The following is a 27,488-nucleotide window of genomic DNA, read 5'->3' as shown; positions in this document are numbered from 1 at the left end:
TGGTTCTCGTGCCCATTTCTTACTTCTCTTGGTGGTATGGACTGTGTCCATGTGTGCTATAAAGTATGTTAAATGAACTGGGGGTAGGGGGGAAGCATTTTACAAAAACTAAAATTCGTTTCTTGTTTTGGGATGAGAATCTTGGAGCCACATTTACCACTCAGTCCTGGATTTTAATGGCTCAAATGCCGAGAACGGACCTCTACATTGACCAGGTGGTTGAATTTTCAAGTGTTCCTGGATTTCCACTCAAGTCCGAGGTTTTCAGATGCTTGACCATTTCTAAATTATTGTCATTCACCCCTAAATTTAAAACTCAGGAATGTGATCCTGATAACTCCCTAGTGGATACAAAGTAGAACTGGTAAGATTGAGCTTCTTTTCTCTGTTCCCATGATCTTTACCTCTAACTTTATGTTTTACTTTTTGCCTTTTTTTCTGTGCTAGCTTCCAGCCTCCAGCCTCTCTGGTTAGCATGACAACTCACATTTATTGCACATGTTCTAAATGTCAGGCACTGGGTAAATGTCCCCCCATATTTCCTTTCATTTAATCCTCACAGCCCCTGGAGGAGGAAATGGCAACCCACTCCAGTATTCTTGCTGGGAAAATCCCGCAGACAGAGGAACCTGGCGGGCTACAGTCCATAGTGTTGCAAAGAATTGGACACAGCTAAGCGGCTGAACAATCCTCAAAGCCAGCCTGTGCAGTAGGTAGTAGTATTATATATGTTGAATATATGAGGAAACTGAGGCTTAGAGAGGTTTAAGTAACTTGCCCAGCATCACAAAGCATATGATGGCAGGGTCAGAGTTAGACGTCATGTCTCTCAGACACCAGCTCATGTCTCAGTCTGATACCAGCTTTTGATGTCTGAGTTACTCTACTCACCCCTGGTTCCCTCTCCTACTCTTTTCTGCTCACCTTGCTAACGAGAGTCAAGGACCAGGTATTGAATGGAAGGAATGCTCTGTCCTCACCTCTTTCTCCCATTGGCACCTGCAGCCAGAGCCCTTGAGGGTGTGCTTTATTCTTCTGACCTCCCACCAGATTCAAAATTGGCTCTTAAGGCTGAACCCCCTGAAAGTACCTTCAAATGGGCTCATTGTTTTTCATAGTTTACTTGGTTTATCACCAGTGAGGGACAGCTTGACATTTACTTTTCCATCTGTTTGATTCTGATCTCCTGTAGGTGTTTCTCCAAACTTAGCAAAACTCTCTGACCATATGAATTGATAGCAAGTGCTTTCTTGTGTATCTATCATAAGACAGTTACATCCAGAGGCATATTTGACAATTAGGGAGCAGTCTCAGATGGTTAAGAATCTGCCTGCAGTGCAGTGGACCCGGCCGGGTTCTATCCCTGGGTTGGGAAAATGCCCTGGAGAAGAGAATGGCTACCCAGTCTAGTATTCTTGCCTGGAGAATTCCATGGACAGATGAGCCTGGTGGGCTATAGTCTGCGAGGTTGCAAAGAGTTGGACATGACTGAGCAACTAACACATGCACTTTCTTTCTTTCTAAGGAAAGAGAATGAAGTCTGGAGCGAGGCATGGCTTCTGCATCCTCTGGTGGATGGTGGAGAGCGCAGTCATTGTGCTCTCCAGGGACCTGCCTCAGTTCGGGACACTTGTATTATTGTGCTTAGCATTTCTGTATTACTTTACATTTGCAAAGTGCTTTCCAGTGATTTATTAGCTGTGCTTGTTTTTAATAGCCCCTGGAGGTAAGTTGATATTCAGCCTTCTGAGAACATAAATGCATAGAGAAGGCTCATCTCATCAGATATTATTGGATCTGGGGTCAGGACTTTGAACTCCTGGGATAAGGCCATTTGGGGTCATTGCCTCATGAGGATTAATAGGAGATCAAGTGGACTTAACTTCAGCTCCCAGAGTCTCTCAGGCAGAGGTGGAATGATGGCAGCTATTTAAAGAAATTGCATAGAAGCCATTATCAAAAGACCTGGATTCCAGTCCTGACTCGGCTGTTGACCATCTGTGTTGACCTTGAGCTGTCACTTTGCCTATATGTGTCTTGGATTCAGTCTCTGGTAAAACAGCGTTTGTCTCCCAAGCCCCTTTAGATCTAACATTGTGTTAAGGATGATTCTATGACTTTGAACCCCTTCTTTGGAAGGGGTAGTTGGTGAATTATATGACAAGGAACATGGGTGTCCATCTCAGTCACTGGAAGGCACTCTGCAAATGTAAAGTAATACAGAAATGCTAAGCACAATAATACAAGTGCCCTGAGTTGAGGCAAGTCCTTGAAGGTCACGTTGTCTTTAGGGGATGTGTACTCAAAAGGTGCTCACCTGCCCTTTTTTAGGGTCCAAGGACAACCTGACAATGTTAAGCCTTCAGATTTATTTGGAGAAGCACATAGTCCTCATTCACTATAAAGCTGAGGTACTGAGCGGGACTGCGAGAAGAAAGCCAGACTGGAGCCAAGACCATCAACCCTGTGTCTTATGGATGTTGTAGAAAGTAATTAGCAGGCTTGGTTATCTCACTGGTTCAACACACGTTTTAGGGATATGATGTAATGTGAGGAAACATTTAGTTGTCAGATTTTAGAGCTTTTTCAAATTTATTCTTGCAGTGAAAGTCTAGTTGTCCTGGCAACCTGAAATTGATTTTCTCTTTGCTCTTGTCAGCTGAAACCAGTCCCCTTTGAATCACTTCTCTAATTTAATATAGAAAACTGTGTGTCCTCACCTGGTGACCAAATCTTTCTTAATGACAGGTGACCCCAGCAAATGGTTCCTTTTTCTAACCTGAGCCAGAGGCTCTGGTTTATTACTGCCTTCACCCTATGTTGTTCTCTTTGTGGTTATTTATTTGTCCATGGAGTCTGTTACGGAAGTAAAGTGGCATTCAATTAATTAAGAGTTCAGTCAGGCCTGTAGAGCAATGATGTAATTGGCAGCCAATCACAGCCTTTCATTTTCAGTTCCTTTCTGGGCAGGGATGGGATTAGAATGGGCTCCAGGGGAGGGGGTCCTTTAGTGGAGACACCTGGCATTCTGTAACCTGGGGAGGGTGACGTAACGGCCTAGATGACAGAGAGAAAACTGAGCTGGGTGACTGTTTCTGCCTCTGTCAGTCGTCTCTATCCAGGGAAGGGGGATGATCTGTAAGCTTGGAAGTGTAGAATCGATGTCATTAAGAAGAAATTGATGTCCACGGAAAAGGATGTTGCAAGAGAGCAGTCTGCTCTACCAAATGATTTCAGAACTCATGGACCATGCATGCTATGTCTCAGGATATGGAGAATGGCTGAGGTGACCATGGAAGAACTTCCAGTAATTCTGAGGAAACTGAAAATCAGCAGACATGCCAGAAGTGAGAGATGAGGAAATAGAAATCATTTATCAAAAAACAAACAAACAAACAAAATAAAACCGACAAACCAGTATCCAGAGTCTAGGATCTGCTGACTTTATCCTGATTCCTGGTATAATTCTAGACTGTTTTTTTTGACAGGTGATTTAGAGCCTTTGAAAGGAAGCCATGTGCACCAGGAGCCAGAACAGGGTCCCCTCGCCATTTACCTTTTGGAGTTAATCAAATGATGGATTCAAGTGATGTCGTACACACAGTAGTAGTAGCCCAGCAGGCTTTGGAGTCAGGTTGTTTGGGTTTAAATCCAGAGTCCTCTGCTTAGTAGCCACACGGCCTCAGGCAAGTTGCTTACTTTCTGTAACTCAGCTCTCTCTTCTATAAACTGGGGGATAATGATGGAACATGGGGCTTCCCATGTTCAGTGGTAAAGAATCTGCCTGCCAAGGCAGGAGACGCAGGAGATGTGGGTTCCATCCTTGGGTCAGGAAGATCCCCTGGAGTAGGAAATGGCAACCCACGCCAGTATTCTTACCTGGAAAATCCTATAGACAGAGGAGCCTGGTGGGCTACAGATCATGGGGTTGCAAAGAGTCAGACATGACTGAGCACGCATGCACACGTATAATAATAGAACAGAGAAAGACTCTGAAATAATGCATGTGAGGGTCCTAAAAGAACACCTTGCACATTCAGTAAATGTTGCTCTCATTACTCTTAGCAGGGAGACATTTGTATTTAATAAAACATTTAAAAATCTTACATATTTATGGATAAAAATATGGAGACATGTAGAGTGGATTGTGAAATAGGCAGTGGATTAATATATGAGTCAATGAGTGAATACACACTTTTTAGTAATCTGAGTAGTTCAGTTCAGTCACTCAGTCGTGTTCAACTCTTTGCGACCCCATGAACCGCAGCACACCAGGCCTCCCTGTCCATCACAAACTCCTGGAGTCCACCCAAACCCATGTCCATTGAGTCAGTGATGCCATCCAACCATCTCATTCTCTGTCCTCCTCTTCTCCTCCTGCCCTCAATCTTTCGCAGCATCAGGGTCTGTTCAAATGAGTCAGCTCTTCTCATCAGGTGGCCAAAGTATTGGAGTTTCAGCTTCAACATCAGTCCTTCCAATGAACACCCAGGACTGATCTCCTTTAGGATGGACTGGTTGGATCTCCTTGCAGTCCAAGGGACTCAAGGAGCTTGAAATGTATTTTAAGAGTGAGAATGCAGGGAGTGGGTGAGTTTGAGACACTTTCCACCACTTACCAAACCTCTTCCTACTCCCTCATCCTTTTTTTCTCCCAAGAAGAAACTCAAAAATTATTCATATGAAGTTTACATTTCTTGTATTTTCAAAATAGTGCCAAGACTTTCATAATTGAAACAGTCACTTGAAGCTGCAGTGCCATATTTGATTTATATATTTTCTAATTGAAGTATAATTGACTTACAGTATTGCAGATGTACAGCAAAGGGCTTCAGTACAGTGATTCAAGCATGCATGCTCATGTATTAAGTTGCTTTAGTTGTGTCTGCAAGCCTGTGGACTGTAGCACACCAAGCTCCTCTGTCCATGGGATTCTACAGGACAGAATCGCATCTACAGAACAGAATCATGCCCTCCTCCAGGGGATCTTACCGACCCAGGGATAGAACCTGTGTCTCCTATGACTCCTGCATTGCAGGCAGATTCTTTACCATATGAGCCACTAGGGAAGCCAACATCCTTCCATACCCAGCTCAAATTCCACCTTCTCAGAAACATCAGCTTTTCCATTAAGAATCGGTCTCTTTCCTCCTACGTCCACCATCCCATGGTTTGTATTTTCAGAGACTCTTTCTCAAACCATCTTGTTTTTTAATGGGTGATATGTGTTTCTGAGCTCTGATCTGCAGAAGGCAGGTATCTCTCAGCCTTTGGAGCATAACTCAGTAGCTGGCACGTTTACGTACTCTGTAAATGTGTGTTAAGTTGACTTACTAAGGAGGCCTGAGGGATTGGAAGGTTATCTACAGTTAACCCAAGAAATTAGAAGGTCTCCTGGGAACTGATTTAGGGGCCTATAGCTTTTAAGAGCAGCTATCAACTTTTCCCTGGCTCCTTCTTAATCCTGCTTTCCCAGAGGCAAAGGTGATATCTACCTAAGATGCTGGTGACATTCCAGTGAGATTAGGTCAAGGTGCACCATCTCTTCTTCTAGTCCTCAAGTTCTTGGGGCTATCAAATCCTTCTATTGGAAAAATTTCCTTTTGAAGAGGAGGTGTACTTGATGACCTCTGGATTTCTGAGTCTGACCATGAAAATTCTTGAACAATACACTGCAGTTGCCCCTGCTACAAGGATGGTGGACAAGCCAGCATGTGCATTTGTGAAGCTGAGTGACTTTGACCCTTGGGAACAGTCCAGGGTCAGCCTGTGCTCACATGGCATGCTCCAAAAATCCACCTTCCACCATCACTGTTGTGATCTGAACTAGATCGCTGCTTGTGAAGCACCTTTTCCTGACTTGCAGCGCAGATTCTGCATGGACTGCTGAAGGTTGCTTCTAGTGACTCATGCATAGAAAAACCCATTATGTTTAACACACTACAGACAGAGACTTTAGGTATAAAGAAGATGTGTGATGCAGAGGAAAGAGAAAAAGAGCAAGTCAGAGACCCCTGATTCTAGTCCTAAATGTGCCAGACACATATTGTTTGGTATTTGGCTTTAGTTTTCAGATCTGTAAAATGGGACACTAAGAATTACTGGGCAGGGTTTTTTGTATGTTACCCAAGATTATTTTCACAAAGCATCTGGCAGAGCACTAGACCCTGCTCAATAACAGAGAATCTCAGTGAAATTGTACAGATTTGTTTATAAACCTGAGCTCCAGTAGCCTTGTGAATTAGGATAGTATGTGCCGCACTTGGTAAAGAATTCGCCTGCAATGCAGAAGACACAGAAGATGCAGGTTCAATCCCTGGGTCAGAAAGATCCCCTGGACAAGGAAATGGCAACCCACTCCAGTATTCTTGTCTGGAAAATCCCATGGACTGAAGAACCTGGTGGGCTACAAAGTCTATGGGGTCACAAAGACTCAGCCATGACTGAGCATGCGCGCGCGAGCGCGCGCGCGCGCGCACACACACACACACACACACACACACACACACACACACACACAACTCTAGTGGGGCTGAGTTATTAACACTAAATCTCTCTGAGTCCCGGTAAATGGATTTTATTGGGGATTGAATATACCTTGCATGCTAAGTTGTAAAGATTGGAGAACATTTGTATAAGACCCAGCATGGTGGTGTTTCTTAGTGTCTGACCCGGGGACTGACTCCCCACTGCCGCAGTTTCTCCAGTTTGGGGCAGTGTCCTTGGGGGTTTGACTGAAGGTCCTTGTAGTGCCATACTTCTTGTATTCTGGGCACAAAACCTTTTTCTCACTTATGAAATAGACTTAGTTATAGAGGTGCTGATTTTAGTAGGATACAAAATCAAGAGCATGTGGAGAAATGCAGCTATTCTGGTGGAGGGTGTTTGAAGAGCTTTCATTTGTTGAAGGCCTGGCAGTATTTCATTTAGAGGAAGATGGATTTCGGGTGTGAGGGGAATGTTGCAGTTGGTGATGGGGAAAGAAGTTAGTGCTTGTGCAGGGAAGAAGTGACCAGACCTAACAGAGGAGAGTGGCAGGTGAGGATTGGGAAGCAGGGCTTAGCAGAAGGAGGCTGGAAATTGGGAGGCCCAAGGAAGGAGGTAGTGGAGGGTTCTGGTCAGCGTGTTGGGTGCAGAGGCTGGGGACACTGCATGAACAGTTAGGGTGTTCCTGCAGGGCTGTGCAGGGTAAATAAAACAGGGGCTTTCTGTTGTCACCATCCCACTAAGGGAAGGAAGGGGTGGTCTTAGGTGTGTATATGTGCACCTGTGTGTGTGCGTATGTGCTTGACTGTGTATCAGTAATAGGACCAAAGAGATTGGGGACTTACCCAAGGCTATGCCGCTAGGAAATATCTTTCATTTGCTTAAAGTGCTAAGTTTAGTAATGACTGTAAGTGACAGAAATGGGCAGGGGGAGCACGGAGGGAAGGGGCCTCGGCCCCGTTTCCTGCTCCCTCCCCGGTAGGTAGTGAGTAGGAGTTTTGAGTTTCACTGTTTGATAGCATCACCTCCTCTGCTTTCCCAGAAATTATTCCTCGAAGTATGACTCGAATCGTTACTCTGTTGGGAGATGTCTCAGTTCAGAACTGACTTTCTGCCGAGGTTGTTTACTAAAGAGATGGCAGCCCTGGCAATTCAGAGGTGGCTTAATCAAGTGGAAAGAACAGGGGGCATGGATCTGAGTGCTGGTCCTGTTTTCAGAGACCTCTGAGAATTGGTCGAGTGAATATACTTCTTAGTGCTTGGCTTTTTCCTCCTGAAAATTGGAAGATAGTGATCCCTACATGATGAATTTGTTGCGATGTTGCTTTGAAAATTGCAATGTTGGTTCTGGTACAATAAAGATAAAGGGGTGTCTGGACTTGGATTTTATTTCTATCTGTGTGAAGTAGAAGGGAAAATGACGAGTTGGTCAGCTCCCTTGGGTGGTGTGGATCACTAATATTAAAGTGATGCCGGCATTTTCTCTTATTTGGAGGTGGTGTGTCTTGGAACATTGTGATTAACGATTGTAGACTCTACTGATTGTGTGGCACTACCTTGCCTTGGGCTGACCACCTACCTGTACTGGCATTTCCCCAGCTCTGGGCTGAGGATCACCGAGCTTTTGTGTTATCTGCGAGGAATCTATGAACTTCTAGTCCTTTATTTCTTCATCTGCAAAATGGGGATAATAAAAATCACCACAGCTTTGTCTGCATTGTGAAGATTTGCTGAAGAAAGGGGCTTGAGGATTCTAAGTTGTATTCAACCCTGACTCTTTAGAGCCCATTTTCTCTCCCTCTCCTTTCTGCTAATGGTCAAGGGACCTCTTTGGTCTTGGAAAGGTGAAAGGGCCCAAAGGAAGAAACGGGGGATTATAGAGTACAGTAATTCTGTAAGGCCCTAGAGGGAATTTTTGAGTCCTGGGATCTGTGCCCAGTTTTGTCACAACCTGTCACATTCCTGCATGCCATGAAAGCCAGATTTGTCCATGCCTATGACCTAACAAGGGGAGATAGAGACTTCTGGAAGGGGTGTCAGCTTTTGGAAACCTTGAAGGTGGTGGGCGAAGGCGCTGGCATGGCGGCTGTGGGTGTTGAGGTTCCTGCTCACTGCCTCTCCTGTCCAGCAGTGACTCGTAGCTTGGGTATTTGAGTTTGGGGTGAGTCAACGGGCCCAAGACCCAGAAGACCCGCATGTGCTTAGTGGCAGGCTGGAATTAGTCAGAAGGCAAAACTATTCGTCCTGACCCCAGAACCCACGTGCTCTGACTGGGTGAGGAAATCCTCTCTGATTCTTAATTTTCTTATCTACGGCAGCCTCTGGAGAAGAGAATTTTCTCTTTCCTGCCTTATGTGGTTCTTATGGAAATAAAGGAGGAAAGGATTTTTTTCATAAATAATATTGCGATATTCAGCATTAGTTTATGTTGCTTGAAATAGGAAGCTGACTTCTCTTCTTTGTTCCTTTCCAGAGTTAATGTATTGATCCTAAAGAAGAGAACCAGTAAAATTCCTGAGAACAGTTGGTAGACCATCCAGTCTTGCTTACTGTTTGTATTTGGTGTCTGAGATCTCTGAATTTAAGCCTGGACCAGTTTAAACATATCCTGAGGATACATAATACGGAGGTACCATGTAAATGTAACAAGTTCAAGAATCTCACATTCCCCTGATGTGTCTACCTTGGCTTATAATATTTCGCTCTTCACATACACTGGGGCTCTGGCCCCCATTTTTTTGTGTCCCCCGTAGAGACTCATTTCTCATAAGGACTTGAACTGTGGACTCAGAAGGTCCCTGTGTAGGACACTGCTTCCTGTTAGGGCCTCCCATGGTGGAAATGGCAGAACTCAAGGCGAGAAAGCCAGCTCTTTGAATCCTCAATTCCATGTTCTTTCTGACACATCACTCTTCCCTCCTGTCAGGTGAAGAGAGAAGCCAGATGGTTTGACAAATGGTTCTTGTTACTGTCAAATCTGCCTTCTCTTTCTGCTCAGAAAGACAGTTCTTACCTTTCCTTTTTGAGGGGATTAGATGGGCGGGGGGAGAGAAAGGGAGATGCAGGAAGAAACACATTTTATTGCCCTATTCTTTCTGTGGCAGAGATGACCAATAAGCTCTTGTTTCTCCATCAGGAAGCAAGGTTGAAGCAGTGAGGAACCGTCTTCTCGAATTTAAAGCACACGGAGGCTTAGCAGTGGCAGGCTGTATTAGGAGACAACATTGATTTCATATATACTTATCTGAAAAAGAAAAAAAAAACAAAACATGTTTAAGATGCCATATCCATAAATACTAATAAGGCTGTCTGATTCCAATTTTCAGGTGAGATTAGCATTTTATTGAGTATTTTATCTGTCAGATTCAATACTCAATGTACCATCCTCCCAGGCTTATTAGCATAATTGCTATGCTTAAGCAACAATAAAAAATTCAGCAGTAAAATAGCAGTTAGTGCAGGCAATTTGTTATCAAAAGCTTTTACTTAAGGACAGCTCCAGCCTGCATTTATTAGCAAGTTAGGGTTATAATTAATTTTTATTTGGAAAAACAAAAGAGGGGGAAGGTTTTTGCTTTTTTGTTTTGGAAATAATAGAGAAATTAAAAAGCATTGCCTCTCTGGAAAACTGTCTACATCCCTTCTTTCTGTGCTAAAAGTGGGCTGGGATGGGAATAGATTCCACTTGTGAGGCACAGTGGCTCAGATGAAAAGTCTCTCTCCTCGGCATTGTAATAAATGGATAGTAAGGCCCATTTATGTTTGTACAGATGTTTCCACAACATGTTCACATCTCTTTTGTTACTGAGCTCTCAAACCAGTCTGGCGAGGGCTCCATTCTGAGAGTGGGAGACTGAGGAATGGCAATTTGTTCCAGATGGGAAAGTTGGATGGCAGAGCTGGGCTGCAAATCCAGTCTTCCAGCCCCCAGGGCCCTGGCAGCATCATGACCCTTCACACGTTGCCCAGAAGCCCTGGTATGGGCACTGTTTTTCCTGCCCTGTGGTCTGGCCCTAGGTCTTTTACATAAATGTTCATGCATGCATGCACACACATCCATATACACATACATGGGCACACACACACGTACACACATACAATTTTTTTTCTTTCTTCCCAATTTAATGATGCATTCTTATAGCTGTTTTTCCTTTGGTGTCCTGGTTAAAGCAGTTCTGCCATATGAATTTTCTGTTAATATCAAATATCCTCCATTTCTTGTGTTTCCAACCTCTCTCTCTCTCTGTACCTCTCTTTCTTCCCCTTTCTACCTCCTCTCTCTTGCACATTAGTGACAGACTTAGGAAAGCCCTGTGACTAACATCTGCAGAGGACCCGTGCAAAATACATGATTTTATTAAGTAATGTGATGATCTTTGTAGAGAAGAAAGACATAAGATTTAAAACTATGGAGGTTGAGAAATCATTTTTCTCCTTTATTTCTTGAGAAATGTGTCAGAAATAAATAAGAACAGTCAATTGATGCTTTTCAGTGTGTTTTAGGCTTTAACAGTGGGTAATAATTTTTACCCTGAAGGTAACATTTGGGGTGAAAATGGACAACTGAAGCTTCCAAACTTTCAGAGGAGTTACCTTAGCATCTTAGATTTTCTTTCCTTGCTAAGTTCAGAGAAAGATCATATGATCATTGACTCTGAATCTCTCTAATGTACAAGGCATGTGCTGGCCACTGTGGGGTTTAGGGACTAGATCAGAGAGGGCTGTGAAACTCAAGACTATCAGAGAGGAAATTCACAGAACATGAAGATCATTTTTATTTTTGGGTAGCTATTATATTATTGAAACCATGGTAGAAATTGTTCTTGGATTATACCATTTTATCTTCGTCTCACTCACATATTAGTGAATTTTTATTTTTATTTTATAAGCACTTATTATGTATTGGCCCCTATCATAATGTTTTACATTCATCATCTTATTTAATTTTTATCACAATCTTCAAGGCAGTATTAGGTACTATTATCATTGTTCTCATTGGTTAGATGAAGAAACTGAGGCACAGAGAGTCTGAATAACTTGTCCAAGTCACACAGCTAGTAAGTGATGGAACCTCTCTGGTCTTCCTGTCTCCTAAACATGTGTTCTTTCTGCTGCACTGCTTGGCAAAAAATTAATGAGTAGATAGCTAGATAGACAACGCTAATGATGAGTAGAGGACTGTGTAGTTTGCCGCTGTCAGAGCTGTATTTACAGAGTGCAGAAATTTGAAATTGGACGGGGGTTCAAATACTAGGTGCTTCTTAGTATTTGTCAGAACCTGGCTCCTGGTGGATGTTTATCCAGCGTGGGAAGTACCCAGGGCCAGGCATTGTGTGTGCGGGTAGGAACAGCCATCGAAGCCACAACCACCAGGGTTTAAAACTGTCCACTATGAGATATTAGAGAACTGTGGGCAAACAACTTCATCTCTCTGGTACCTCAATTTTCTCATCTTTATAGACTGTACTTACGTTCTAGGGTCATTGTGAGAGTGAAATAAGCTAAAAGATGAGTTAAAAAATTAACTTAATAGTTAAAAACGTTTGTAAAGTTTATTTCACCGTGTCTGGCACAGCAAGCGCTTTGTGTTAGCTCTCATTATTTGGTCCTGCTACAATGATGAAAGACAGGTACCAAGTGAATGGTTTATGGCTGTTTTGGGACCCTGACCTGATCACTCAAGGACCAGGAGCCAGTTTGGCCTGGGGCGTAGGAATTGAAAGCATTTGCACAGCCATTCGTGACCTTGGAAAAGTTTTGGCTTCTCTGTCCTTGATCTTTGCTAATCTGTAGATGGTAGTTGAGAGAGTAAACTTCAGATGATACAGCCTGTGTGGGGAGTGAAAGACAGCCACATCCTTGATAAGCTGCTTCCTGGAGTGTCACCATGTGGCTACTGGGTTTGCTGATCAAAGCTGGCCTGTGGGGTGGAATTTTTTCTGTGTCACCCAGGCAGGGTCTGTCTTCCCTCAGTCTGCATGTCTCTGGATCCTGTCTTCAGCACTGGCTCCCACTTCCCTCCTTTCCAGAAGACACTGATATGCTGGGGCTAATTCCTCCTTGGGACCATCTCTTCTGCACCCAAAGGAGGTGAGTGGGGATTTTGGCATATTGCTTTCTGAAAGGTGATATACTCTAATATACTTCATATGCCTTCGAAAAACAAGAATACATTAAAAGACACTAATATTAAAGTTGTTCTCATGAGGATAGCTCAGAGATGGAAGATTCTTCAGGAGCTGGTGCTTTCTTGGTCTTATTGTCTTACACAGCACTTATCATTATAAACCTTGTGTGTGTGTGTGTGTGAGAGTGAAGCTTCCTGGAATTAGTGGTGCTGATTTTGGGGGTGTTTCCTTAGCTGATTCAAAATAGAAACAGAAAGGCAAAAGTGTTTGTGCATGTCATTTAAAAATGTCTTTATAGGAAAAGACATTAAGATAATACCTTACACTGTGAATACCTCACACTGTGTACGGGGCTTTGTGGTTTTCAAAGCACTGAAATACACATTTTCTCATGTGTACCCTATGGCATCCCCATGAGGTAGGCAAGGCAGAGCTTGTCATTCATTTCCCTTTTAGAGATGATGTAACTGAAGTTCAGAGAGATGAGATGAGTTTTCTTAAAGTGGCGATGGATGAAACCCAGAGCCTTTAACTCTGGGCTGCTTTCTGCTTCATTGTCCCGGTTCGAGTGTAGTGAGGTCATTCTTATCAAGTGCTATCAAGATTATATAGAGTTGCAATAAACCTGAAAATGCTCCCCTTTAGTTTTCTTTTTTCCATTGGTTAAAAAGTTAGCTATGATTTGATATTCACTTGTTTCTCCCCAAGTATAAGCAGCAATGAATCTCTAAAACTTTCTGTTAAATTAGCATGTGTTTAAAAAAAATCAAATGTCAAAGTACTTCCTGAAACTTGCTTTAATGAACAAGAGAAGTGAAGGTAAAATTCCCTTTTTTGCATGAGGTAATTAGGAAACAGGAGGCACGAACTCGCTATAGGAATTTAAAAAGGAACACTTGTACAAATTGGTACAATTGATGTACAAATTGGCTGAATATATTAAAGAAGGTTTCATGCTGGTGGAAATTGTAAGTGATTAGGTGTATCAATTGTTTCTGATTTGCATGGAAACCTAATCTGTTCCATGAGTTGGATCCAAGGAAGATATATATTCTTACACACCAAGAAACAAAAACATGAGTTGAATTTCTCGTTTGATGGCATAGTGCCTTTATCTAGGAGCTCAGCTGCATCCTCAGAATATATGACATAAGAATAGAAGATGCTCTTGACCTTCTTAATGATTAGGAATCAGCTCTGCTTGCTTAGAGGGTAGGGAGGACTAAGTTCTCTTTGGCAAATATCTTTGAGTCTCTTAAGCACATGGCACCAAATACACTCAGTGCTGTATTACTTGATCTCATGTACCAGGGTATGAGTTGTTGTTGTTGTTGTTCAGTCGCTCAGCTGTGTCCGACTCTTTGTGACCCTATGAGCTGCAGCACGCCAGGCTTCCCTGTCCGTCCATCTCCTGGAGCTTGCTCAAACTCATGTCCATTGAGTTGGTAATGCCATGCAACCATCTCATCCTCTGTCATCCCCTTCTCCTCTTGCCTTCAGTCTTTCCCAGCATCAGGGTCTTTTCCAGTGAGTTGGCTCTTCACATTAGGTGGCCAAAGTTTTGGAGCTTCAGCTTCAACATCAGTCCTTCCAATGAATATTCAGGGTATGGGTTAGATGACATGTGTTTTGAAGCCTGTTCTTTCCTTCACGGTACCTGGTTGCTTAGGTGACAACGTCTAAGTGAATTGCCTGCTTCCTGGCAGTGTTTTGAAATGCCTACTTTGAAGGAGGCAGAAAGTCTTTAGGTTTGGACAGATGACCCCCTTGATTCTCCATCTTTGACGGTTGTTTTTTTCGTCTACATCATCTGCTGATGTTACTCGTGTGGGTGCTAAAGTTGACTTTGATTTATACTCCAGATACAGATCAGTTTGTACTCTTTCAGGATACTCATAGCTATGAATTCTCTATCTCCATGAAAGTCTGCATACCGTCTATGACTGTCATGTTATAAATATGACAATTTGCTCCCACTCGATAAACAAGGTTAGAAGTGAAATCACTAGCATGGCAAGTGAGATGGAATAAGCTAGAGATTCTGTCTCTGGGTTTCTCTCACAGCCTTAATGCTGTTCATCTGGCCCTGACTTGTCCTGTGTGTGTTCCTTTTGTCTCTTCTGCTAGATTTTAAACCCCTGAAGGGCAGGTGTTGTATCTTATTAATCACCATGCTGGTGCCTGGCACATAATACGTGCTTATTACTAGGTACTTGGTCATATCTTAAGAAACTGAAAAAGTGGCTTTGCTCGAGGGAGAGGTGATTGCTTGTACTGTTGGTTCAGTGCGTTCCAAGCGATGCTGGCTGTCTTGGGGAAATCAGAGATGCAGACACTGAAGCTCCTTCCTTGAGGAACCACCGTCTAACTACATCATGTCAGTGAGAGCTCTTTGTAAACTGTGAAAGCGTGTGCAGACGGGTCATCCTGATGAGCCTTAACTTTAGTAAGGCTTGGGTGGCTAGGCTCTGCCAACTCCTCCCACATTTGTGAAGCCCCTACCACAACCCCACATACTTTACATGTCTGATGGCATAATCGTGACTAGATCATTCAGAGGATTAGCAGATTATCTGCCAGGCTGAGTGCTGCTACATAATTTGCTGGTCTTTGGTAGCTCTATTTTATTTTTAAAAGGTGGAGTGCTGAATAGATAAGTGAAATGTACTATAAAATATAGTATTATAAAGCAATAGAAAGGAATGCAGTAGTGGTACAAAACCAATAACTCTTGAAAACATTAGGGTAAGTGAAAGAACCTCGTCACAATAGGCCACACATTCTATAATTCCATTTATATGAAAAGTCCACAATAGGACAATTCGTAAAGTCTGTAAAGGTAGAAAGTAGATTAGTGATTGCTGGCAGGGATGGGGTGGGGGACAGAGAGTTACTGCTAATGAGTGTGGATTTCCTTTGAGGGCAGTGAAAATGTTCTTAAATTAGTTGTGGCAATGGTTGTACAACTCCGTGACTATATTAAAAACTGAACTGTAGACTTTATTTATTCTTTTGGCCATGCCACACGGCCTGTGGGATCTTAGTTCCCTGACCAGGGTTTGAACCTGTGCCCCCTGCATTGGAAGCAGAGTCTTAACCACTGGACCACCAGGGAAGTCCTCAAATTGTAGATTTTAAATGGGTGAATTGTATGGTGTGTGCATTGTGTCTCAATAAAGCTGTTAAAAAAATCAGCACATTGCCGGGACTTCCCTGGTGACCCAGTGGCTAAGAGTCTTCACTCCCAAAGGTAGGGCCTGGGTCCAATCTCTGGTCAGGGAATGAGATCCCGCATGCCACAACCAAGATCTGGTGCAGCCAAGTAAATAAATAAATAAGAAAATCAGTATATTGCCTTTCAGTCTGCAATCTTTGAGGGTTTTTTCCAGCAAATCAATCTAGAGTACCAAGTTTTTAACTCATCTTGATTTGTTTTGGGCCCAGAAGTCCTATGTCCTTAACCATGGTGACCATTCCTAATGAAAAATTGATCATAGAACCAGAGCCACCAGACTTGAGAGAAATCTATTTCTCCTCAACTTCATGCACAAGTCTTTTCAGGAGCCTTAGAAACTCATACTTCCAGAAATGTTGATTAGTGAGATATCCAATAAGAAATAACAGGGTACTGACAGCCCTGATTGTATAAATAGGCGTTTGGGATTGCGTTCATGGTTTGCTTGTCAGTACAAGAGAAATGTGTGATTATGTTGAATGATGGTTAATTTCCTTATCCACCCATTTTAAAAATAAAGATGTACGGCTGGGAGACAGGTGCCCAGGGAGGAAAGGAGCCCTGCAGCTTTGATAATGAACTCCAGAAAGGAGCAAGTTCTTACTGAGGAGCTAGCCATTTGAGTCCTAGCCCATGTCAGGCTGTGGCTGATGAGCTGGGGAACTGTGTCTAGTGCCGTACAGAGGATTTATCATTTATTTGTGTTTTGTGTGTGGACAACTTTCCCCCTCTTGGAAGATCACTGTACCACCTTCTCTGACTAACTTACTGTGTCAACAGTATTAGAGGAGCAGCCAGTGGAGTGTGTAGAGGTTGGGGAAGAGCTATGCTTTCTAGCTTTGTATGTGAACACTTCATACACAGATACTTCTATTTGATTAAATATCCAGTGAAACCAATTCACATGAACTCCAATTAAACTTTAATGAACAAGTGGGTGTATTAATATCAGCTGAGTAATGCAGGCAGCATGGATTCCAGTAAGTGAGTCACTTCTCTGAGCAGCTCATTCCCCATGCACGGTTAGAGTTACTAGAAAGCTTCCAGCTATATTTGAGTGGATCTGGTCTGGGCCTTGTAATTCGAGTAATCCTTGGGGCTTGTTATTCATCTCATGACAAAACCACAGTGATCCAGACCTCTGTTTTCAGAGCAAGGATTGGGGTTGAGGAGCCTTTTCAAACCGAGTGATTAGACTTTTCATGGAGCAGTGACCACCTGGACTTTCATATTCTCCATCTTCTTTTCTTTCTTAAACTGAGAATTCTTTTTCTCCTTAAACCCAGGGCCAAGTGTAGGTGAAGGGCAAGGCAGTGAAGGTGGAACCTCAGTTTTGAACTGAATTTAGTGCCTGAATCTCACTTTCCATCCCCATCTGCTGTTCTGCCTCAGGTCTCTAAGCCTCCCATAGTTACACCAGACATGGTGAGATGTGCTTGGCATGGTGAGCCTTTTTGAGCATAGACCCTGTTTATTCTAGAGAATGATAACTGTACCTACTTCCTGAGGACAATTAAACAAGCTAATGATCATAATACTCTTAGTTTCATGCCTGATAGCCTGATAGCTAATAAGTTCTCTGTAAATGCTGGTTGGGCTTCCCTGGTGGCTCAGATGATTAAGAATCTGTCTGCAATGCGGGAGACCTGGGTTTGATCCTTGGATTGGGAAGATCCCCTGAAGAAGGACATGGGTATTTGCTCCAGTATTCTTCGCTGGAGAATTCCATGGACAGAGAAGCCTGGTGGGGTACAGTCCATGGGGTCACAAGAGTCAGACATGACTGAGCGACTTTCACTAACTAACTAAACGCTAGTTAACTTGTATTAGGAGTACGTCACGGAGAAGTCAATGGCACCCCACTCCAGTACTCTTGCCTGGAAAATGCCATGGATGGAGGAGCCTGGTAGGCTGCAGTCCATGGGGTCGCCAAGAGTCGGACACGACTGAGCGACTTCACTCTCACTTTTCACTTTCATGCGTTGGAGAAAGAAATGGCAACCCACTCCAGTGTTCTTGCCTAGAGAATCCCAGGGATGGGGGAGCCTGGTGAGCTGCTGTCTATGGGGTCACACAGAGTTGGACACGACTGAAGTGACTTAGCAGCAGCAGCATATACATTACCATCTGTAAAATAGGTAGCTAATGAGGAGTTGCTGTGTATCTCAGGGAGCTTGGCCTAGTGCTCTGTGACAACCTAGGAGGGTAGGATGGCGTGGAAAACGGAAGGGAGGTTCAAGAGAGGGGGGATATGTGTATACCTATGGCTGATTCATGTTGATGTATGGCAGAAACCAACACAACCTTGTAAAGCAGTTATCCCCCAACTAAAAGTAAATAATTTTTTTTAAAAAAGGCAAAATAAAAAATGTTTCTAGAGTGATAAAGACCAAGAGAGAATGAGCAGTGAGGGTTCAGGGAATGGAGAGATCTCTGAGGTTGGCAGCATCTGAGACGGCTGGGTGATCCTGGGATGGAGGTCAGGATTGGGCCAGGGAAGGATTTGAAAAGGTAATTTGAGGATGAATGAAGAGTGTTTGTGAAGGCAGAAGCCCTGATGTACCACGTGCAAGGTCAAGTATGTTCAGTGTGGGTTAGACTGGGGGATATGTAAGCGCTTGAAGGGGCTCATTGAGACTGAATCTAGCCTCTGCCTTGGCTCTTAAGCATCAAGTCAGCACCATTTGTTCTTCTGCTTCCTGTTCTTGTGTTTCATCTAGAAACCAGTTGAAGGTAATGCCTTGTTAGGCAGCTGGAGGTAAAGACTAGTTGGAGAATGAGCTATAGGCCTGTTAGCTCAGTGTACTTGCGGTAGGGAGGGTATTCTTTCCACAGTCAGATATATCCCAAGACTGGGAGGAAGGGCCTGAGTTGCCCATGGCCAGTTTCTTCTCCAGACTCAATAATTAGGTAACTCACCCATTCTTCCCTGTGGACAAGGGCAGGGTAGGGAGAGGTCAACTTGAAGAGGCATGGAACAAGGTAAAAGAGAGATGTTCTGCCACCTCCTCCGCCTCTCAACCCAAATTACAGTACTGTTTTTTTTTTTTTTTTTAGGGGCAATAGTAGGAGGTTGGAAGGAAGGACTGAGATATATTGTGAAGTGAGGGTCAGTTCTCTGAGCTGAGAATGATATAATTCAGCCAGCCAGGCTGGTTATTTATTCAGGAAACACCGATGGAAGGACACACTTAGATAACTCAAACTCAAGGTCCATCAGTCACAGAATCAGCCCCCATCTCAGAGATAGCAACCACTCCTCAATGTAAAACCTCAAACTTCACATATGAATGTCAGATTTTTGCTTTCCACGCAGACTCCTTTCCAGAGAATGTCATAGGATAAGGAAATTCACAGAGTAAAGGCCTAACTTCTATGATGGTAACAGAGGTAGGAGAATCTAATTAAACAGATAACTTGCATATTTGGAATTTTGGATAAAGCAGAAGGGATCCATGCAATTAAGATTTGAATAGGTTGATGACGCAAGTTAGAAACTAGATGTTACTTATTGAAAACAAAGGAAATGTACAATAGATTTTAAATATGTCAAGTCATTAATTAATTTAGCAATTGGAGTTAGGCATTTCATTATTTGGCAACTGCTTAGTATATTTCTTTTTCATACTGTGGAGAGAAGTCTGTTTTTCCTACTTTACAAATGAAACGATAGACAAATATGGAGATCATATCCTAGGACGCTTAGACTAGGTTTCATCGGCCAGGTCAATCCTTTGTTTAATATTGGGTGTTCATATTGAAGTGAAACCATAGAATTGTTTATAGGGACTCATAAGACAAATGAATTGGACTTGGTTTTGACATCCAAAGGCAACAGGGAGGTGTAAGTAGCTAAGCACTCTACCTTGTTTTGGCTGAAGAGATTTGTCATAGAAATTTAGTGGCCATGATGGATTATAGATTATACATCTTTGATTTGGGGGCCGATGACAAATTCCTTCCCATTCAGGGTTCATCTGGATCCTAATGTTGTTACAGCAATATTTAAAGACATGCTCAGAGGATATGCTCATCTATTCTTATCTCCTGTCTGTTTTCAAGATAATAAATGGAATATATTGTATAGACTGATTAATTAGGTTTCTTGCGGTGAATACTTTTTGCAAACCCAACCCCGCAAAACCTGAATCCTGTCCAAATTTCCCTCTTTATCTCACTCCAGATCTCCTAAGCGGGCTCTTTTCTGGAGGCCTTTGACAGGACAGACTGCTCTTCCCTTGGGGTATCTGCATGTTACCCTGGTCACTCTCTGGTCTTTGTTTTTCTCCCTTGGTCCACTATGAATGCAAGTTACCTATGGGCTTGATCTTCCTGGGGACACTTGCCCAGGTACCCCGTAGCATTCCTTCCCATTGGTTCTCCTGAGTTCCCGTTTGGTGACTGCTCCCTACAGCAGTAGTTTCTCACCTGAGTTTATGGATCAGTATCGCTTAGGGAAGTTTTACCAGAATTCAGATGTTCAGGCTTCATTCCTAAATCTTCAGGTGTGGACGTGGGCATTTCCATTTTGAAAACCTTTTTGGGTAATTCCAGTTTTCAGAAATCCTGAAATGTACTCTTTTCAGTTTACTTATGTTGTGCAGTGCTTCAAATAGAAGCTTTTAAAAAGACTTCTAAGTCATGGGTTCCAGGATGGGAAGGGCAGACTCAGGACATGAAAAGAGAGTCAAGGAAGCTGGAGAGGAAGCTGACGATGCTACGAGGGAACTGAAGCTCAGTGCCCTGACCATCCACTTCTTTTATCCCCCAGGCTTTGCCCATTATATTTATTTTGGCCAACAACATTCTTGTTGTTTCCACACGTATGTGCTATGCATTCTCTTTTAAAGTTTTCTTGGCAGGGGGACTGAGGTCAGGAGTTTTTAGCTCATCCCCACTAAAAATGAGGCCAGTCATGAGATTCTTCTGTCTTACTCTATAGGTTCCAGCCTTTCTACAGAAACTCACTCTCTGTTCCTGCCCCAAGGCCCTAAGCAGAGCCAGCCTTTTTCTTTATATATTCCTCATCTAACTAATCTGTCTTTAATAATACATCAGGTTTTGTCAGAATCAGTTAATTCTTTAGTAAAATATCCAGAACAGACAGACTGTGATGGTTTGCTTACTGGTGGAGGTGAAATGGAGGCCAGTGTTCTTTCAACCAGCATTTTACTCTCCTTGGAACTTTGTGAGTGTAGTATGTGGAATCAGTGACTTTTCAGTCATATCTTCCATATTTTGAGTGCAGGGTTGATCATACCACCTGACTGGGGAGCACCTCGTCAGTAAATTCTAATGGAAAAACCTTGTGTGATGAACGGGCAGGAAGGCATCACAGTGGCACTGTGAGTCATTCCAAGACCAGCAGGATTTGAGCTGTGGTGATTCTCCAATGCTGACTCGAAGCCTCCCTTAGCATTCTGTCATCTTAAGCAGCTTTCGAATCCTTGTCTCAGATTTCTTTATCTAGGTCAGACCACGTCTTTTAAAAAATTGTGTCTGTACATGTCCTTCATAGATCGGACTGGTCCTGCTAGGATAATTGGCTTTATAGGCTTTGAAAATAGCAACAGTGGGGCGTTTTGTTGTTCTTTTTTTGTAAACTAATTTATTTTAATTGGAGACTAATTACTTTACAATATTGTAGTGGTTTTGCCATACATTCACATGAATCTTAGGTGTACATGTGTTCCCCATCCTGAACCCCTCTCCCACCTCCCTCCCCATCCCATCCCTCAGGGTCATCCCAGTGCACCAGCCCTGAGCACCCTGTCACATGCATCAAACCTGGACTGGCGATCTGTTTCACATATGATAATATACATGTTTCAATGATGTTCTCAAAAATCATCCCACCCTCTTCCTCTCCCACAGAGTCCCAAAGTCTGTTCTTTACATCTGTGTCTCTTTTGCTGTCTCACATACAGGGTTATCATTACCATCTTTCTAAATTCCATATATATGTGTTAGTATACAGTATTGGTGTTTTTCTTTCTGGCTTACTTCACTCTGTATAATAGGCTCCAGTTTCATCCATCTCATTAGAACAGATTCAAATGCATTCTTTTTAATGGCTGAGTAATACTCCATTGTGTATATGTACCATAGCTTTCTTATCCATTCGTCTGCTGATGGAGATCTAGGTTGCTTCTATGTCCTGGCTAATATAAACAGTGCTGCAATGAACATTGGGGTACACGTGTCTCTTTCAATTCTGGTTTCCTTGGTGTGTATGCCCAGCAGTGGGATTGCTGGGTCATATGGTAGTTCTATTTCCAGTTTTTTTAAAGACTCTCCACACTGTTCTCCATAGTGGGTGTACTAGTTTGCATTCCCACCAACAGTGTAAGAGAGTTCCCTTTTCACCATACCCTTTCCAGCATTTATTGCTTGTAAACTTTTGGATAGCAGCCATTCTGACTGGTGTGAAATGGTACCTCATTGTGGTTCTGATTTGCATTTCTCTGATAATGAGTGATCATCTTTTCATGTGTTTGTTAGCCATCTGTATGTCTTCTTTGGAGAAATGTCTATTTAGTTCTTTGGCCCATTTTTGGATTGGGTCATTTATTTTTCTGGAATTGAGCTGCATGAGCTGCTTGTATATTTTTGAGATTAATTCTTTGTCAGTGCTTCATTTGCTATTATTTTCTCCCATTCTGAAGGCTGTCTTTTCACCTTGCTTATAGTTTCTTTGTTGTGCAAAAGCTTTTAAGTTTTGTTGTTCTTGAACAGATTTCTCTTCTCACTCTGGGATGAGGTATTAAGGAGCCAAGGTATGCTTGTATGTGAAGTTTTATTTATTTATTTATTTTTGATAGAATGTTGACATTTTGGGGTTAGGAGGAAAGCAGGACAGTATTAGAACTCTTTTGGAAAAAAAAAAAAACAAACCATTCTGCCCCCATCCCAAACAATACTCTTTTCCTGAGATAAATGAATGGATCTTGTAAAGAAGGTGGTAGAGCACTGAGGCACCCTGAGTTGGGTCTGCTCTGCCCCATTTTGCTGCATGAGTTTGACTTCTTGCTGTCGGTGGGGATTCTCGAACTCATCTCTCTGAGTTGTTGAAGGGATCAGATGAGTTATAATCCATATGAAAATGGTCTGTAAACAGGAAAATCAAACCTTTCCTATTTGTTACTTAGCACAGGTGTTGGACCTCTCCCTAAAACAAAAATAAATCATCCTTTCTTTTTAAGTTATAAAAGTTATAGACACTTATTTTAGAAATTTAAAATACAGAAGAGTATGAAGAAGATAATTAAAACCCCTATAACCCATCATCCAGAGATAACCATCTTCCTATTTTACACGCATAACCACTCTTCTGTTTTTAAAGGATGGTCATGTTAAACATGTTTAGTTGTATATGTTTCTGTTACATAATGTGTGCATTTTCCTGTGTCATTAATCATTTTTTAAAAGTACACATTTTAATCACTGCTTGTTAGTGCATTATGTGAATGCTGTGTTTGCATTTATTATGATATATTTGACCATTGTTTCTATTATTAAGTGCTGACTGTTTATCAAGAAGAAAACTTGCTTAAAAATAAGGCAGGCATCTTTGGCACTGTTTTTTATAGTAGAAGAATTTGGCGTATTTTACTTCATCCTGTATTAACATGCATAGGGCTAGAGTTTAGTAGTACTTTTAGTTAAGATCTCAGTTTTAAAGTAAAGTTACACCTGTGGATAGTTAATTTAGAGAAAATTCTGACAGTAATAAAGTCTGTTAGGCCAAGTTCTCTTAATTAATATTAATTAGAGAAACATTGAAACACAATATGGGTAGTCTTGTGATTACACTGCATTAGATAAGTTGTTTGATGTCTTTTAAAATGTTTATTTTCTCTCATTAGGAGGATGTGGTCAATTTGTTTTACCCAAAGGATTCATTTTCCATTGCTGGGCATATATATAATACTACAGTTAGCACAGGGCTTTCCTGGTGGCTTAACAGTAAAGAATCCACCTGTAATGCAGGAGTCGCAAGAGGCACAAGTGCTATCCCTGGGTTGGGAAGGTCCCTGGAGGAGGGCATGGCAACCCACTCCAGTATTCTTTCCTGGAGAATCCTCATGGAAAGGGGAGCCTGGCAGGCTACAGTCCATGGGGTCACAAAGAGTCAAACACAGCTGAAGTGACTGAACACCCATGCAGAGTTACCACATACTGGGATGTGATGATGAAGAGAAACCTCTGGATACTTTTAAAAATGGAAAGTTAAAGAACGGTGGACTAGATAGAGAGTTTTGCTAGTATTTCAGTCCTGAGATTGATCTTTTTGTCATGGCTTTATCTCTTTGCCTCTGTTTATGCATTCCATGTCTCTGTGTAGCCTCTTGTCATCTATGTTTGCCTGATCCATGCCTTTCTTGGTCTATGCCCCTCCCCATCCATCCTCCCGCTTATCCATCCAATCATCTATTAAATCATCTATCCCCTGGCCGTTCTTACCTACCCCTCTCATTTATCTCTCTCTGTCTTCATCAGTCATCTTTGTCCATCTATTCGATCATCCATATCCATCTGTAAAGTGAATGGTGACTATTCTGATGGAAACATAGGCATTTCTTTGTTGCATTTTACAAAGAGAATCACAGGAACCAAGGGCATAAGAACCAGAAAGTGAAAATGACTAGAACTCAATCCTTCTTTTTTATCACCTTCAAACCAGAGGCGATGTTCAAAACTGACCTGATTACTTATTCTATGATGTTTATCAGGAGTTTCTTAGTATATTACATTCTGGGGAATATTGTTTCAATTAATATTTTACTAGAAATCAGTCACCAGGAGATAGACTAAACAAGAACTATATTACAGCTTTTGAGTAGTAAATTCAGAGTGAACAGAATTTTCTTGAGTTTGGACTAAATGTCAAAGATGTGCAAATGACGTCTTTCCAAATTTATTGGCTTAATGAACGTGCTGTAACATTTTTAGGGAGTTTAGATATACCAAACAAGGGTATTTTGAGATATGAAGACCTATGTTGCACTTGTTATTTGATAAAATGGAAAGAACTACAGTTACTGAAACCTATTTTCTGCTGATTCTGAGAAAGCTGCTGTGCACTTAATTACCTTCTACAGATAGTGATGCAACTTGTATTCTTCCCATTTTGTGGAAAATAGGCAGAGCTTTCTTGAAATTGAGACTTGTTTGACTCAAACTGTTATTCTTTGCAGTAAACTGTACTGACATTGTCCCGAAGACTTGTAAAACCTTAGCTGTATATCAGCTCTCTGTTTTTAAATTTTATACTAACTCATCCAAAAGGTGAACCGTGAACTTTCAGATGTTCAAGCTGGTTTTAGAAAAGGCAGAGGAACCAGAGATCAAATTGCCAACATCCGCTGGATCATCGAAAAAGCAAGAGAGTTCCAGAAAGACATTCATTTCTGCTTTATTGACTATGCCAAAGTCTTTGATTGTGTGAATCACAATAAACTGTGGAAAATTCTGAAAGAGATGGGAATATCAGACCACCTGACCTGCCTCTTGAGAAATCTGTGTGCAGGTCAGGAAGCAACAGTTAGAACTGGACATGGAACAACGGACTGGTTCCAAATAAGAAAAGGAGTACGACAAGGCTGCATATTGTCATCCTGCTTATTTAACTTATATGCAGAGTACATCATGAGAAATGCTGGGCTGGAAGAAGCACAAGCTGGAATCAAGATTGCCAGGAGAAATATCAATAACCTCAGATATGCAGAGGACACCACTCTTTTGGCAGAAAGTGAAGAAGAACTAAAGAGCTGCTTGATGAAAGTGAAAGAGGAGAATGAAAAAGTTGACTTAAAGCTCAACATTCAGAAAACTAAGATCATGGCATCCAGTCCCATCACCTTATGGCAAATAGATGGGGAAACAGTGGAAACAGTGGCTGACTTTTTTTTCCTGGGCTCCAAAATCACTGCAGAGGCTCCAAAATCACTGCAGAGGCTCCAAAATCACTGCAGATGGTGATTGCAGCCATGAAATTAAAAGACGTTTACTCCTTGGTAGGAAAGTTATGACCAACCTCAACAGCATATTAAAATGCAGAGACATTACTTTGTCAGCAAATGTCCATCTAATCAAGGCTATGGTTTTTCCAGTGGTCATGTATGGATGTGAGAGTTGGACTATAAAGAAAGCTGAGCATCGAAGAATTGATGCTTTTGAACTGTGGTGTTGGAGAAGACTCTTGAGAGTCCCTTGGACTGCAAGGAGATGCAACCAGTCCATCCTAAAGGAGATAAGTCCTGGGTGTTCATTGGAAGGACTGATGTTGAAGCTGAAACTCCAGTACTTTAGCTACCTGATGCGAAGAGCTGACTCATTGGAAAAGACCCTGATGCTGGGAAAGATTGAGGGCAGGAGGAGAAGGGGACGACAGAGGATGAGATGGTTGGATGGCATCACCGACTCGATGGACATGGGTTTGGGTGAACTCTGGGAGTTGGTGATGGACAGGGAGGCCTGGCGTGCTGTGGTTCATGGGGTCGCAGAGTCGGACACGACTGAGTGACTGAACTGAACTGAACTGAACATCCTCTGAAATTCTATAGTTTTCAATTCTTTTCTTGAAAGACGAACAGGTTTGCATATAGACATAATAAAGAAGACAGTTCTGAGGATGTGGATGTAAGACTAAATCTATAAACTTGATTTTGGTGTTTGACAGGATGGGGTTTTCCTCATGTGCAGCTGTGTGTTTGTATTTCACTTAACTTGAGTCTTAATCAGCTTGATTCAAAAGACACAAAGTTCCCATCTACAAGGTGCATCTTATGGAGGCAGACAAACCAATGAAATATAATAACAACTCTCATCAAACTTTTGTAAGCTCTAGAAAGCCAGAAAAACACAGTTATTGTAATATATTTTGCCAGACCAGCTGTTATGATCACAAGTGGGCCTGAAATAGTCATGACTTTTGAAGACACAGCAAATTTATTTTAGTTCTTAAATTTTCCATAGATTTGAAAGCTTATCCCCTTTCTTTTTATCTTGCTAAACTGTAACATTGCTAATAACATTCTGGAAATTATTAATTAGTAATGTTTTGACATAACTAGGAATGAAGATAGAAACTGGGTAAAAGAGGCTCTGTCATAGGACCTGCCTTACATGATCTTATTCTCACTTTCCATCTTCATTTTATTCTCACAGCATTTATTAGTTGCCTACTGTCTACCAGACACTGGTATATGGGAAGGATATACTAGAACAGGGGTCAGCAAACTTTTCTGTAAAGGAACAGGTGGTAAATACCCCTGTGGTCCATGTGGTCTTTTTGCAGCTTTTCATTTACACAGTCAATGTGTAAAACACTCAACTCTCCCATAGACAGCATGTAAACAACTGAGTGTGACCAAGTTTGAAATAAAACGTTTTACAGAAACATGCAGTGAGCCATATTTGGCCTATGGGCCACAGTTTGCCAACTCTGGTATTAGAATGCCTATGAAATAGTGAACTTTGTCTTGCTCATTGCCCTGTCACCAATGCCTGGAACAGTGCCTGGCATATGGTTGATGCTCAATAAATATTTATTGAGTAAATGAAGTAATGAATGAATGGCTGAGACTCACTCTGTCATCTCTAGGAGTTCATAACCCAAGAGAGGAGTCAAGAAATAT

The 27,488-nt window shown here is 42.1% G+C and overlaps 1 protein-coding gene across 7 annotated transcripts in view; it reads left to right on the top strand.

Moving 5' to 3' along the window:
- LPP (LIM domain containing preferred translocation partner in lipoma) overlaps positions 1-27,488 on the top strand; it is a 745,809-nt gene that overhangs the window by 116,908 nt on the left and 601,413 nt on the right. The window contains exon 3 of one of the 7 annotated variants that reach the window (XM_027538415.1): positions 8,960-9,115. The exons of 5 other annotated variants lie outside the window; for them this stretch is intronic. The gene's annotated coding sequence lies outside the window, so the exon portion shown is untranslated. Of the gene's footprint in view, positions 1-8,959; positions 9,116-12,028; positions 12,577-27,488 lie in introns of those variants that run through there. One more of the 7 variants, XM_027538418.1, reaches the window with a different exon arrangement.

The sequence above is a fragment of the Bos indicus x Bos taurus genome, chromosome 1 (assembly GCF_003369695.1).
Source record: "Bos indicus x Bos taurus breed Angus x Brahman F1 hybrid chromosome 1, Bos_hybrid_MaternalHap_v2.0, whole genome shotgun sequence".
In the NCBI taxonomy this organism is placed as follows: Eukaryota; Metazoa; Chordata; class Mammalia; order Artiodactyla; family Bovidae; genus Bos; species Bos indicus x Bos taurus.
This window is presented reverse-complemented; position numbering and strand designations above follow the sequence as displayed.